Raw genomic sequence first — 12,500 nt, 5'->3', positions numbered from 1 at the left:
TGCATTGCGTCTTCAGGGATCGGGAGATCCTATTTATTAAAACAGAGGATAGAGGGTGATAACATACAACGAACATTAAATTATTAGTATATAGGTGCGCTAATTTAATGTTCATAGTATGTTATCACTAGGACTGTGACAACAGCATATTCTTATCATTGTTTTGACTCTCGAGTATATATCCGACACAGTTAAGCAACTGAGAATCACAGCGCTCTATACAAAAACATATAAAGCATCAACGGATGCACACGCGAGAGTTAAAACAATGAAAAGAATATGCTGTTGTCCTAGCCCTAGTTATCACCTTCTAGCCTCCATTTTAATAAATAGGATCTCTCAATCGAATGATTTATAATCTGGAAACTGTGACATATTAAAGGTAATACGGCATTAATATTAGATGGTCTCTGATAATAAATATGAATTCTGCAGGAATTAAAATATATTTATGCATATTTTATGATTGGGCAACACCAGGCAGCCTGCTAATATGTATATAAAAATTATCACGTCTGTCTGTATAAGGAACAGTCTCTATCAAACTACTCTATCAATTTTTGGTCTACAAACTTGAAACTTGATATATAAGGCATTCGGACCTATGGAGCAAATTCAGTTTCGTTTTTAATCGGTAAAAATAGCTGCTTACGAATCAAAATTGATAGAGTTCAAACTTGGCAGGTGAAAGTTGACAAAGTGATTCCTTACGCATGCGTAAATATACATTTTACATTAATGCTGGTTTAATTTTAGAATTTTGTGATCCATTTCATGGCTCAGATGGTAATGAACAAGGCTGGAGACCTGCATGTTTTGGATTTTGTTCTTTTTACTTTTGAAATGACTACTATATATTGGGTACAATATAACAATCAATAGAGTATTGGCTCTATAATAAATAAATACGAAATCTGCCTAAATTAAAATATCATATTAAAGCATATTTTATGACAGAGCAACGTCGGGTAATCAAAAACATATATTGAGTGCAAGAGAATTGGCTCTTTAATAACAGATACAAAATCTGCAGAAATTAAAATATCATATTTAAGCATATTTTATGATCAGGCAATGCAAGGTGGCTCCCCAAATACCATGTTTATCATGCAAAAAATCAATTTTTGGTTGGTAACATCAAATGGAAAAATCATCTGACGAATTGGTGACAACAGGATATTTTTATGGACGCATAAATCATAAAATTGCCTTCCCACTAACGAAACAGCTGTAATGAAAAAAATCCAGGAGAAAATAAACAAAAGTTATAAAAAAGAAAAAGTCAGTCTTTGAATTTCAACAAAGTTCAGCACTAATATATATATATATATATATATATATATATATATATATATATATATTAGTGATGGGACGATTCCAATATTTTTCCCGATTCCGATAAAATTACCTAATTCGGATTCTTTATAAATCTCTGAATATTTTAACTATAGAGTTGTTATTTTTTACGATTCCCGTAAAAACTCATCTTAAATGTGCGTATATTTTCTCAAAATTAAAAACACACTTGTGAGGGTAGGGGGGGAGGGGGTGATCTACAGATTTTAGTTTTACTGGAAGTTTCACAGAGGGATGTTGTGAGTTTCTCTTTGTTTTATCGTCATTTTCGTGGCAAGCGCTCAACTGAGCTTCAATCTATGGTCCCCCCCTCACCAAACTTTCACAAGAAACACTCGTCTAGCTGAAAACATGATCAATAATTCATCCCACTCTTTATCTGTGCCTAAACCTAAACGTAGATTCCATGAACAAAGCTTCTTTCTTAGAACTGCACGCCTGTGGAATTGTCTTCCGTTTTCCTGCTTTCCAGTTGACTACAATATGGTTGTCTTCAAGTCCAACGTAAACAAGTTCTTGATGAGCCGTTCCACTTAAGTTAACAAATTTACCGAATTTCCATTACTAATGATTACTATATTATCCAATTGACTACTGTACACTCATAACCCTTATCCTCGAGTGGCCTCTGGGTCTTGATAAGTGGCGATGCCTATGTAAAAAAAAAAAAAATGTTTCAAATAAAGATTTATTATTTTATTATTACTACCAGCGGTTGAAATTTTTTTCAATAAAATCAAATGAAAACCTAATTAAAGGAATCATTTTTAGCATTGGAGAATAAACACAAATTTTTCCGATACCCCCACAAAAAGTTCTGATTTTTCCGATTCCCAATTCCAATTAATCGTCCCAACACACACACACACACGCGCATTATTTATTTATATATATCTATATATCTATAAAAGTGAACGTGTCTGTGTGTGTCTGTGTATATTTCCCTACGCAATAACTCTGTCAATTTTTAGTCTACAGACTCGAAATTTGATATACAGGGTACTGAGATTTGGGAAAATCGATGTGATCGGGTTTCGACCAGAAATTTCGCTATTAAGGGGTCAAATTTCAACGATTTGAACTTTGAGAACTCTACCAAACTCCTCCGACAATTTTGGGTCTAAACACTTGACATTTTAGATATTCGTTCCTTGGACATGGATTTAACTTAATAACTGGATTTGAGCCGCAAACAATAAATATTAATGGGTCATAATAAGGGTCAAAGTTGAAAAAAATTACCGTTTTTTTTTTTTTTTTTTTTTTTTGCTCAGCATACACCTCCAAACACCCGGGCAACGCCGGGCACCCATTGCTAGTATATATATATATATATATATATATATATATATATATATATATATATATATAGGATTATATGTATTGGATTTTACCGTCTTCAGATTTTCTACTCGTCTTTGATTTTAACATCCATTCACGTGAAATTATTTTTCATTTTTTTCCACACTCCCTCTGCTTCGCTGTTTTTTTTTTCTTTTCTTTTTAATTTTTTTTTTTTTTGTTTTTAATTTTTTTGTTTTTTTTAATTTTTTTTTTCTTTTTTAATTTAAAAAAAAATTTTTTTTTTTTTTTTTTACGCTAGAATAATCTACTCCATATTTGCAGTTTCATTAAATACTTTTACAAACAAAATCTTATTCCGTATTTTGCTAACTCCTCTCCTCTGATGAGAAAGAAAATATTTCTTTCAAAACTCCGCGGATTAAGGACAATTCATTTTATTTGTGTTTCCTTTCCAAAAAATAAATGCGTTTCTAACTCTTTGCTAACGTGTGTTTCAACATATTTTATTAAATTTTTGTATTAATATATATATATATATATATATATATATATATATATATATATATATATGTGTATTTACTATTATATAAAAGTCACTTTGGGAGTGAGTGTGAGTTCCTTCCTTATAGGTTCCGAAACAGCTGAGCCTATCTTTTGAAAATTTCATACAAAGGTAATTTATATGTCTGGTAGTGTTCTTAGATATGTTTTGTACACAAATCCATCCGATAAGTATGGAAAATCAAAAACATCCGATCCTAAAAGTATTCTTTCTTTCTCTCTTATAGATAAAAAATTATTTTTGCAGGGGAATATTTTACATTACACCAACCAAGGGAGATAATTCTCAGCAAATCATTTCTTAAAAAAAAAAAAAAAAAGCAGAATTATTGTCATCTGGAGAGATAGCTCAGTGATAGAATATTTGACTTCAGACCGAATGGTCTCCTGTTCAACCCCGGGTGAGCTCCACCATTTTATTAACGAGTTCAATTTATCTTAAAAAAAAGACATACTATTTTAAATTGCTGCAAATCATTTCTTCGTTCGCATATTTTAAAACTGAACATTAATCAGAAGTGACTCTTCCAGGGCATTCATCGTCAAGCCCTAATATCAGCTGATGTGATATTGTAATCAAACGTAGACATTATCATTATTATGTATTACTTTTTTAATTTCTTTGTAAACTAGTCCACCCGGAAAATTATTCCTCGTAATATATAACAATCAATAGAGGAATAATTCTATAATAATACATACGCACTCGGCATAAATTAAAATATCATGTTTAAGCGTATTGTATGCTCGGTCGTACAGCATATAAGATGTATTTATGTGTGTGTATGTAAACGTACACATGATTTCCCTCACGTGGTAGGAAAGTTAATAGAATCAAATAAGTTATAAATCGTAAGGGTCAAGGTTCACCTGACTAATTCCACACAGGGACTGGACACTGAAATTGAATCTACACCTTTGGTTCATTGAAAGTGATTGGGTTCAGCTGACGGCCACTTGATTGATACACGTCCACACTGTTATCTTGCAATCGACCAACCAGTAAAAAAAAAAAAAAAAAAAAATGGACGGGGGGGGGGGATAAACGGTGAGTTGAGTTGAGAGGATTTCTGGGATGCAGTGGAGCTTGCATTACTTACACTATATGTTTCGTTCAGTTTTCTCCATTTTGGTTATCATTTTTAAGGAAAGGACATCTTGGCTATTAAACTCTAAACCTTTTTTTTTTTTTTTTTTTTTTTTTTTTTTTGAGACACCATCGCCATATGATTGTCATTTCTCTCCATGCAATGCATGTCCTCAACTCTCACCAGTCATGTTTTACTTCGATACATTTTTTTTTTTTTACACAGTGATCACCACTGATCAAGGCCCGGAAGCCACTCAGGGATAAGGGTTATTGCAAGTACATTACGTTAGTGTGGAGATTTGATGCAGTGTTTACTTAAGGGTGCAGTTCATTAGGAATTTGTTAACGTTGGACTTGAAGACATCCAAGTTTTAGTCCGGTGGGAAGCAGGCAGATGGAACACAGTTGCACAGGCGTGCATTTTGTACATATACCTGATACTCTCTGTACCAGAGTTTCCAAACCACTGTGCCGTGGCATGATTAATGGTGTGCTACGAAGAGATAATAGCTAGAGTTTCTTTGTGAATGTTTCGTTGAACAGCAGGGATAATCCTTATTTGTTTCTTTTGTTATTCATTTTTTTTCTATTCGGCGGGCCAATGTTCGAACGTTCTGTTAGAGTGTAAAAAGAAATTCGCCATAGTCACAAACGTTTTGAACTTCCATGAGTCCTCTTCGGGCGAGTGATGAATTAAATAAATAAAAAAAAATAATTCCTTAAGTGAATTTATTGAAAAAGTCGATTAAAATCGTTTAAAAGCACTTAAGCATACCCTCCTCTCATATTGAGCTCGATTGATGGTCGGTTTACTTATGCGAATGAGTAGGGCTTCTATGATTGGGAGGTATAGGTTACAATAGGAGACAACTAGAATGGTGGTATTTTTTGTTAATGTTTCTAAATCCATTTTTGGGGGTGCCATGTGCTACTAGGTGTTCGCAGACAGAGCTGTTATGGGAGGACATGTGACATGTGAGCTGGTAAAAAGTTCTAGTCCTAGTCATGCTGGTGTATGAACTGTTTTGGGAGACATACTCCCCTATAGAATATTTAAAAACATACATGACATCATTAGTTTTTATTAATTTGTCGTTTATGTATATTAGTAAGAGTTTTGTTTTAGTTTTATTATGATTTTTTTTTTTTTTTTTACACAGGAATCACCACTTATCAAGGCCCGGAGGCCACTCGAGGATAAGGGTTAATGGGTATACATTAGTCAATGTGATTATAGCGTAGTAAGCATAAGTAGTGGGAATTTTGTAACCTGGATTACTTAGGGGGATGGTTCATCAAGAACTTGTTTACGTTGGACTTGAAGACAATCAGATTGTAGTCAGCTGGAAAGCAGGCAATCGGAAGAGAGTTCCACAGGCATGCAGTTCTAAGAAAGAAACTTTCTTCATGGAATCTACGTTTAAGTTTAGGCACAGATAAAGAGTGTGGAAAATTATTGATAGTGGTTTTGGCTAGACGTGTGTTGTTCGTGAAAGTTTGGCGAGGGGTGACCATAGGTTAAAGCTCAGCTGAGCACTTGCCATGAAAATAATGATAAAGCAGAGACAGGCTCGCAACATCTCTTCTGTGGGAAAGAGGTTGCAGAGAAGAGAAAATGGCACTCCCCCCTCTAAGCTACGAAGTCTATTTTGAACTCTGTCAAGGCAGGATAAGTTCTTTCTAGCAGCTCCTGTCCAGATGTGAAAACAGTACTCCATCATTGGCCGAACCTGGCTTTTATATAGCTAGAGAATTGCATCAGGAGTGAGATATCTACTGGAGCGGTAGAAGGATCCCACCATCTTTCCAGCGACCTTGGCAATGGATTTGATATAAGTGTCCCATTTCACGTCAGGAGTAAAAAGAAGCTTGTCAAAACATGAAGCCTCCCCAAGACGAGAGCCATTCATTTTAACTGATGCCAGATTCACATAAGATCATAGATGGTGTAGAGATAGAAGCTTGGTTTTAGATGCATTAAAAGTAACCAGCCACCTCTTTCCCCATTGTACTCCATGCTCAAGATCAAAGGAGAGAGAATCAGAGAGAACTTGGTCATTTATGGTCATTGATGTGTTACCATACATTGTAGTGTCGTCAGCATAAATGTCTACGAATGATGTACGGAGGTGATTTAGAAGATAAATGATGAATCTAAGTTTAGAAATTTTTTTCAATGGTGGAAATGGGTTTATGTATGATATTTGTTTTTTCATCGATTTTATAATTAGTGTACATTTGATTACAGTAGAATAGGTTAAAATTATTAACTAGTGGGACCTGTAGAAATTCCACAGGAGACTCATTCACATGTAATATATTGATGTTGGCATTCTGTATATGTTCAGTGTAAATGGAGAAGCCCTGATATTATTGTAGCTATTTTGTTAAAACTTTAAAAGTATTTATCTAACCTAGCACGAACGCCTGGCAAAGCCCGGTCATAAAGTACGCTTAAATATGATATTTTAATTCTTGCAGATTTTGTATATATTATTATAGAGTTAATGTTCTATCGATTTTTTTTTTTTATGTCATAAAGTTGCGATTTCAAAAATAAAAAAAATATATCCATATGACTTGGGTGCATTAGTTTACATCGAAACTGAAATAAAAACTTATGAAAAAAATATATGTATAGATATATATAACTTGAGTTCATTCAGCCATAATCGAAACTGAAACCAAAACTTATGTAGAATTATTGATAAAATTTTTTATAAAAAAAAACATAGATGATTTAACTGCCATCAGCTTTAGTCGAAACCATAACCAAAACGGCCCTGTCGGTGGGGCATTAGAATACGCCGACTGCCCCCCTGCAGAGGGTAAAAGTCCCTCAATGGGGGTCCTGGATATGACCTTAAACTATATTCAGTGGTGAGGCCTCAGCTTGTGCGCTTTGGGGAGTGTGGAGCCACCCTCTAATTACCATTGCTCCCAGGTCCACTCTGACCCGGAGTGGTAGTACCTGTTAGGGTCCCAACTATGGGTTGAATAGAAACTGATTTGAAAACAACAAATATATTCTATTAAAAAAATTTTCTGCAAAATCTTTGGATTCGGCATTAAATAACCCGAAAAGGGTTGATATGCCGTAAAACAAAAACAGCCAACCAACCAACGTAACCAAAACTTATGAAGAATTCTTGGTAAAATTATAAGAAATAGAACATAACAATTAAACAACCCGGATGGAAGCGTGATACAGAAAATAACACACACGCTATCGTATTAATATATAGATTAGTATTATTATTATTATCAGTGTTTTTTATAATGTATGTCATGTGCTGGTAGATGGTTCTTCATAAAAAGAAGCTTATTTCTATAGCGACTACAAGACAGAAACGGTGACGATGGAAAGAAGTGGGAAGCACGTAAAAGACCAGCGCATATAAATACCCCACCCCAATAAAAGAAACCTTTGTAATCACTGATTACCATGACTTATAATGTGCTACCTGAGAGCTCTTCGTTCAAACTTCTCAGCGTAACATTCACAGGCAAAATGAATCATAAATACATTGAAGACATTGCCAGGTTTGCTGCAAAGAAAATGGTCTCTCTCTACTATGTTAAAAAAATTATTCACACAAGAGAGCAAATGTTACTTCGATGTCTGTCCGTGCATGTCACTTGTTTCATTAAGTTAAAAAGTTAGGTATAAGAATTAATATGGTAAAATTGGTCTCTTTCTTCTGAGTAAATTCTTTCCATATATATAACCATATATGAAAACTCCCAGTGAACGTCTCCTTGTGTCTTTCCCTACGAATAGTTTTATTCGTCTTAGATGAGACGATCAAGGGGTACTCATGAAACCTCGGCGTCAGACGAGGAGATTAAAAGATCCATGTATAAACACCCTGCAAGTGTTTATAAAGAAATTCTTTATTTTGTCCTTGAAAATGTTACACATTTCCCTCTTGGTTGAAAATCTTAATGTTCGGCTCGTTAGTAATAGCAGAAGCCTGAATTTTCTGAATTATCAATGTCTACTCGAAAAATTCTTAAGAGATAAATGGTATCTTTGAAACACTATTCATAGTTTTTCAAAGTTCATAATTTGGGTTTTTTTAATGCAAGCATACAATCTGCATTATCATGATCTAAAACTGATTTGTATGTACGGCAAAATCACGTTGACACACTGGTTCTCGTCAGATCACCGAACTTAAGCAACGTTGAGCCTGGCCAGTACCAGATGGGTGACCATTTGGGAAGACTAGGTGCTGTATGTACCTTCTGGGAAGGTTGGGCGTAGGGCCAGCACCCTCACCCTAAACAAAAGTTGTAGATGGCCTATGCCCCTCCAGGGGCTCAAGAGCTATGGAAAACTGCTTTGTAGACGCAGACACACAATCTCCATTATAGTAGTATTATCATGATCTAAAACTGGTTTGTAAATCCAAACACACAATGTCCATTATAGTAGTATTATCATGATCTAAAACTGCTTTGTAGACGCAGACACACAATCTCCATTATAGTAGTATTATCATGATCTAAAACTGCTTTGTAGACGCAGACACACAATCTCCATTATAGTAGTATTATCATGATCTAAAACTGGTTTGTAGATCCAAACACACAATTTCCATTATAGTAGTATTATCATGATCTAAAACTGGTTTGTAGATCCAAACACACAATTTCCATTATAGTAGTATTATCATGATCTAAAACTGGTTTGTAGATCCAAACACACAATTTCCATTATAGTAGTATTATCATGATCTAAAACTGGTTTGTAGATCCAAACACACAATTTCCATTATAGTAGTATTATCATGATCTAAAACTGGTTTGTAGATCCAAACACACAATTTCCATTATAGTAGTATTATCATGATCTAAAACTGGTTTGTAGATCCAAACACACAATTTCCATTATAGTAGTATTATCATGATCTAAAACTGGTTTGTAGATCCAAACACACAATTTCCATTATAGTAGTATTATCATGATCTAAAACTGGTTTGTAGATCCAAACACACAATTTCCATTATAGTAGTATTATCATGATCTAAAACTGGTTTGTAGATCCAAACACACAATTTCCATTATAGTAGTATTATCATGATCTAAAACTGGTTTGTAGATCCAAACACACAATTTCCATTATAGTAGTATTATCATGATCTAAAACTGGTTTGTAGATCCAAACACACAATTTCCATTATAGTAGTATTATCATGATCTAAAACTGGTTTGTAGATCCAAACACACAATTTCCATTATAGTAGTATTATCATGATCTAAAACTGGTTTGTAGATCCAAACACACAATTTCCATTATAGTAGTATTATCATGATCTAAAACTGGTTTGTAGATCCAAACACACAATTTCCATTATAGTAGTATTATCATGATCTAAAACTGGTTTGTAGATCCAAACACACAATTTCCATTATAGTAGTATTATCATGATCTAAAACTGGTTTGTAGATCCAAACACACAATTTCCATTATAGTAGTATTATCATGATCTAAAACTGGTTTGTAGATCCAAACACACAATTTCCATTATAGTAGTATTATCATGATCTAAAACTGGTTTGTAGATCCAAACACACAATCTCCATTATAGTAGTATTATCATGATCTAAAACTGGTTTGTAGATCCAAACACACAATTTCCATTATAGTAGTATTATCATGATCTAAAACTGGTTTGTAGATCCAAACACACAATTTCCATTATAGTAGTATTATCATGATCTAAAACTGGTTTGTAGATCCAAACACACAATTTCCATTATAGTAGTATTATCATGATCTAAAACTGGTTTGTAGATCCAAACACACAATTTCCATTATAGTAGTATTATCATGATCTAAAACTGGTTTGTAGATCCAAACACACAATTTCCATTATAGTAGTATTATCATGATCTAAAACTGGTTTGTAGAGATCCAAACACACAATTTCCATTATAGTAGTATTATCATGATCTAAAACTGGTTTGTAGATCCAAACACACAATTTCCATTATAGTAGTATTATCATGATCTAAAACTGGTTTGTAGATCCAAACACACAATTTCCATTATAGTAGTATTATCATGATCTAAAACTGGTTTGTAGATCCAAACACACAATTTCCATTATAGTAGTATTATCATGATCTAAAACTGGTTTGTAGATCCAAACACACAATTTCCATTATAGTAGTATTATCATGATCTAAAACTGGTTTGTAGATCCAAACACACAATCTCCATTATAGTAGTATTATCATGATCTAAAACTGGTTTGTAGATCCAAACACACAATTTCCATTATAGTAGTATTATCATGATCTAAAACTGGTTTGTAGATCCAAACACACAATCTCCATTATAGTAGTATTATCATGATCTAAAACTGGTTTGTAGATCCAAACACACAATTTCCATTATAGTAGTATTATCATGATCTAAAACTGGTTTGTAGATCCAAACACACAATTTCCATTATAGTAGTATTATCATGATCTAAAACTGGTTTGTAGATCCAAACACACAATCTCCATTATAGTAGTATTATCATGATCTAAAACTGGTTTGTAGATCCAAACACACAATTTCCATTATAGTAGTATTATCATGATCTAAAACTGGTTTGTAGATCCAAACACACAATCTCCATTATAGTAGTATTATCATGATCTAAAACTGGTTTGTAGATCCAAACACACAATTTCCGTTATAGTAGTATTATCATGATCTAAAACTGGTTTGTAGATCCAAACACACAATCTCCATTATAGTAGTATTATCATGATCTAAAACTGGTTTGTAGATCCAAACACACAATTTCCATTATAGTAGTATTATCATGATCTAAAACTGGTTTGTAGATCCAAACACACAATCTCCATTATAGTAGTATTATCATGATCTAAAACTGGTTTGTAGATCCAAACACACAATTTCCATTATAGTAGTATTATCATGATCTAAAACTGGTTTGTAGATCCAAACACACAATTTCCATTATAGTAGTATTATCATGATCTAAAACTGGTTTGTAGATCCAAACACACAATCTCCATTATAGTAGTATTATCATGATCTAAAACTGGTTTGTAGATCCAAACACACAATTTCCATTATAGTAGTATTATCATGATCTAAAACTGGTTTGTAGATCCAAACACACAATTTCCATTATAGTAGTATTATCATGATCTAAAACTGGTTTGTAGATCCAAACACACAATCTCCATTATAGTAGTATTATCATGATCTAAAACTGGTTTGTAGATCCAAACACACAATTTCCATTATAGTAGTATTATCATGATCTAAAACTGGTTTGTAGATCCAAACACACAATCTCCATTATAGTAGTATTATCATGATCTAAAACTGGTTTGTAGATCCAAACACACAATTTCCGTTATAGTAGTATTATCATGATCTAAAACTGGTTTGTAGATCCAAACACACAATCTCCATTATAGTAGTATTATCATGATCTAAAACTGGTTTGTAGATCCAAACACACAATTTCCATTATAGTAGTATTATCATGATCTAAAACTGGTTTGTAGATCCAAACACACAATTTCCATTATAGTAGTATTATCATGATCTAAAACTGGTTTGTAGATCCAAACACACAATTTCCATTATAGTAGTATTATCATGATCTAAAACTGGTTTGTAGATCCAAACACACAATTTCCATTATAGTAGTATTATCATGATCTAAAACTGGTTTGTAGATCCAAACACACAATTTCCATTATAGTAGTATTATCATGATCTAAAACTGGTTTGTAGATCCAAACACACAATTTCCATTATAGTAGTATTATCATGATCTAAAACTGGTTTGTAGATCCAAACACACAATTTCCATTATAGTAGTATTATCATGATCTAAAACTGGTTTGTAGATCCAAACACACAATTTCCATTATAGTAGTATTATCATGATCTAAAACTGGTTTGTAGATCCAAACACACAATTTCCATTATAGTAGTATTATCATGATCTACAACTGGTTTGTAGATCCAAACACACAATTTCCATTATAGTAGTATTATCATGATCTAAGAGTACACGATGTACAAAATTGATGATAGTGTGTGACCTCTATTACACTTGTCCCTGGCTCTAATAACTCGGCTTTCCTTTGGGAATGTTGCCCTCTTCCAAAACGACTTTCCTACCTAATAAATATGCATGAGCC

At 33.3% G+C, this 12,500-nt stretch overlaps 1 protein-coding gene and 1 pseudogene across 2 annotated transcripts in view; both read left to right on the top strand.

Moving 5' to 3' along the window:
* Nucleotides 1–12,500, top strand: part of LOC145266939 (uncharacterized) — a 558,464-nt gene that overhangs the window by 163,470 nt on the left and 382,494 nt on the right. The gene's annotated exons all lie outside the window — the stretch shown is intronic.
* Nucleotides 8,440–8,556, top strand: LOC145267363 (5S ribosomal RNA; annotated as a pseudogene).

This window comes from Euprymna scolopes, chromosome 42 (assembly GCF_053919585.1).
Source record: "Euprymna scolopes isolate OS-2025 chromosome 42, ASM5391958v1, whole genome shotgun sequence".
NCBI lineage: Eukaryota > Metazoa > Mollusca > Cephalopoda > Sepiida > Sepiolidae > Euprymna > Euprymna scolopes.
This window is presented reverse-complemented; position numbering and strand designations above follow the sequence as displayed.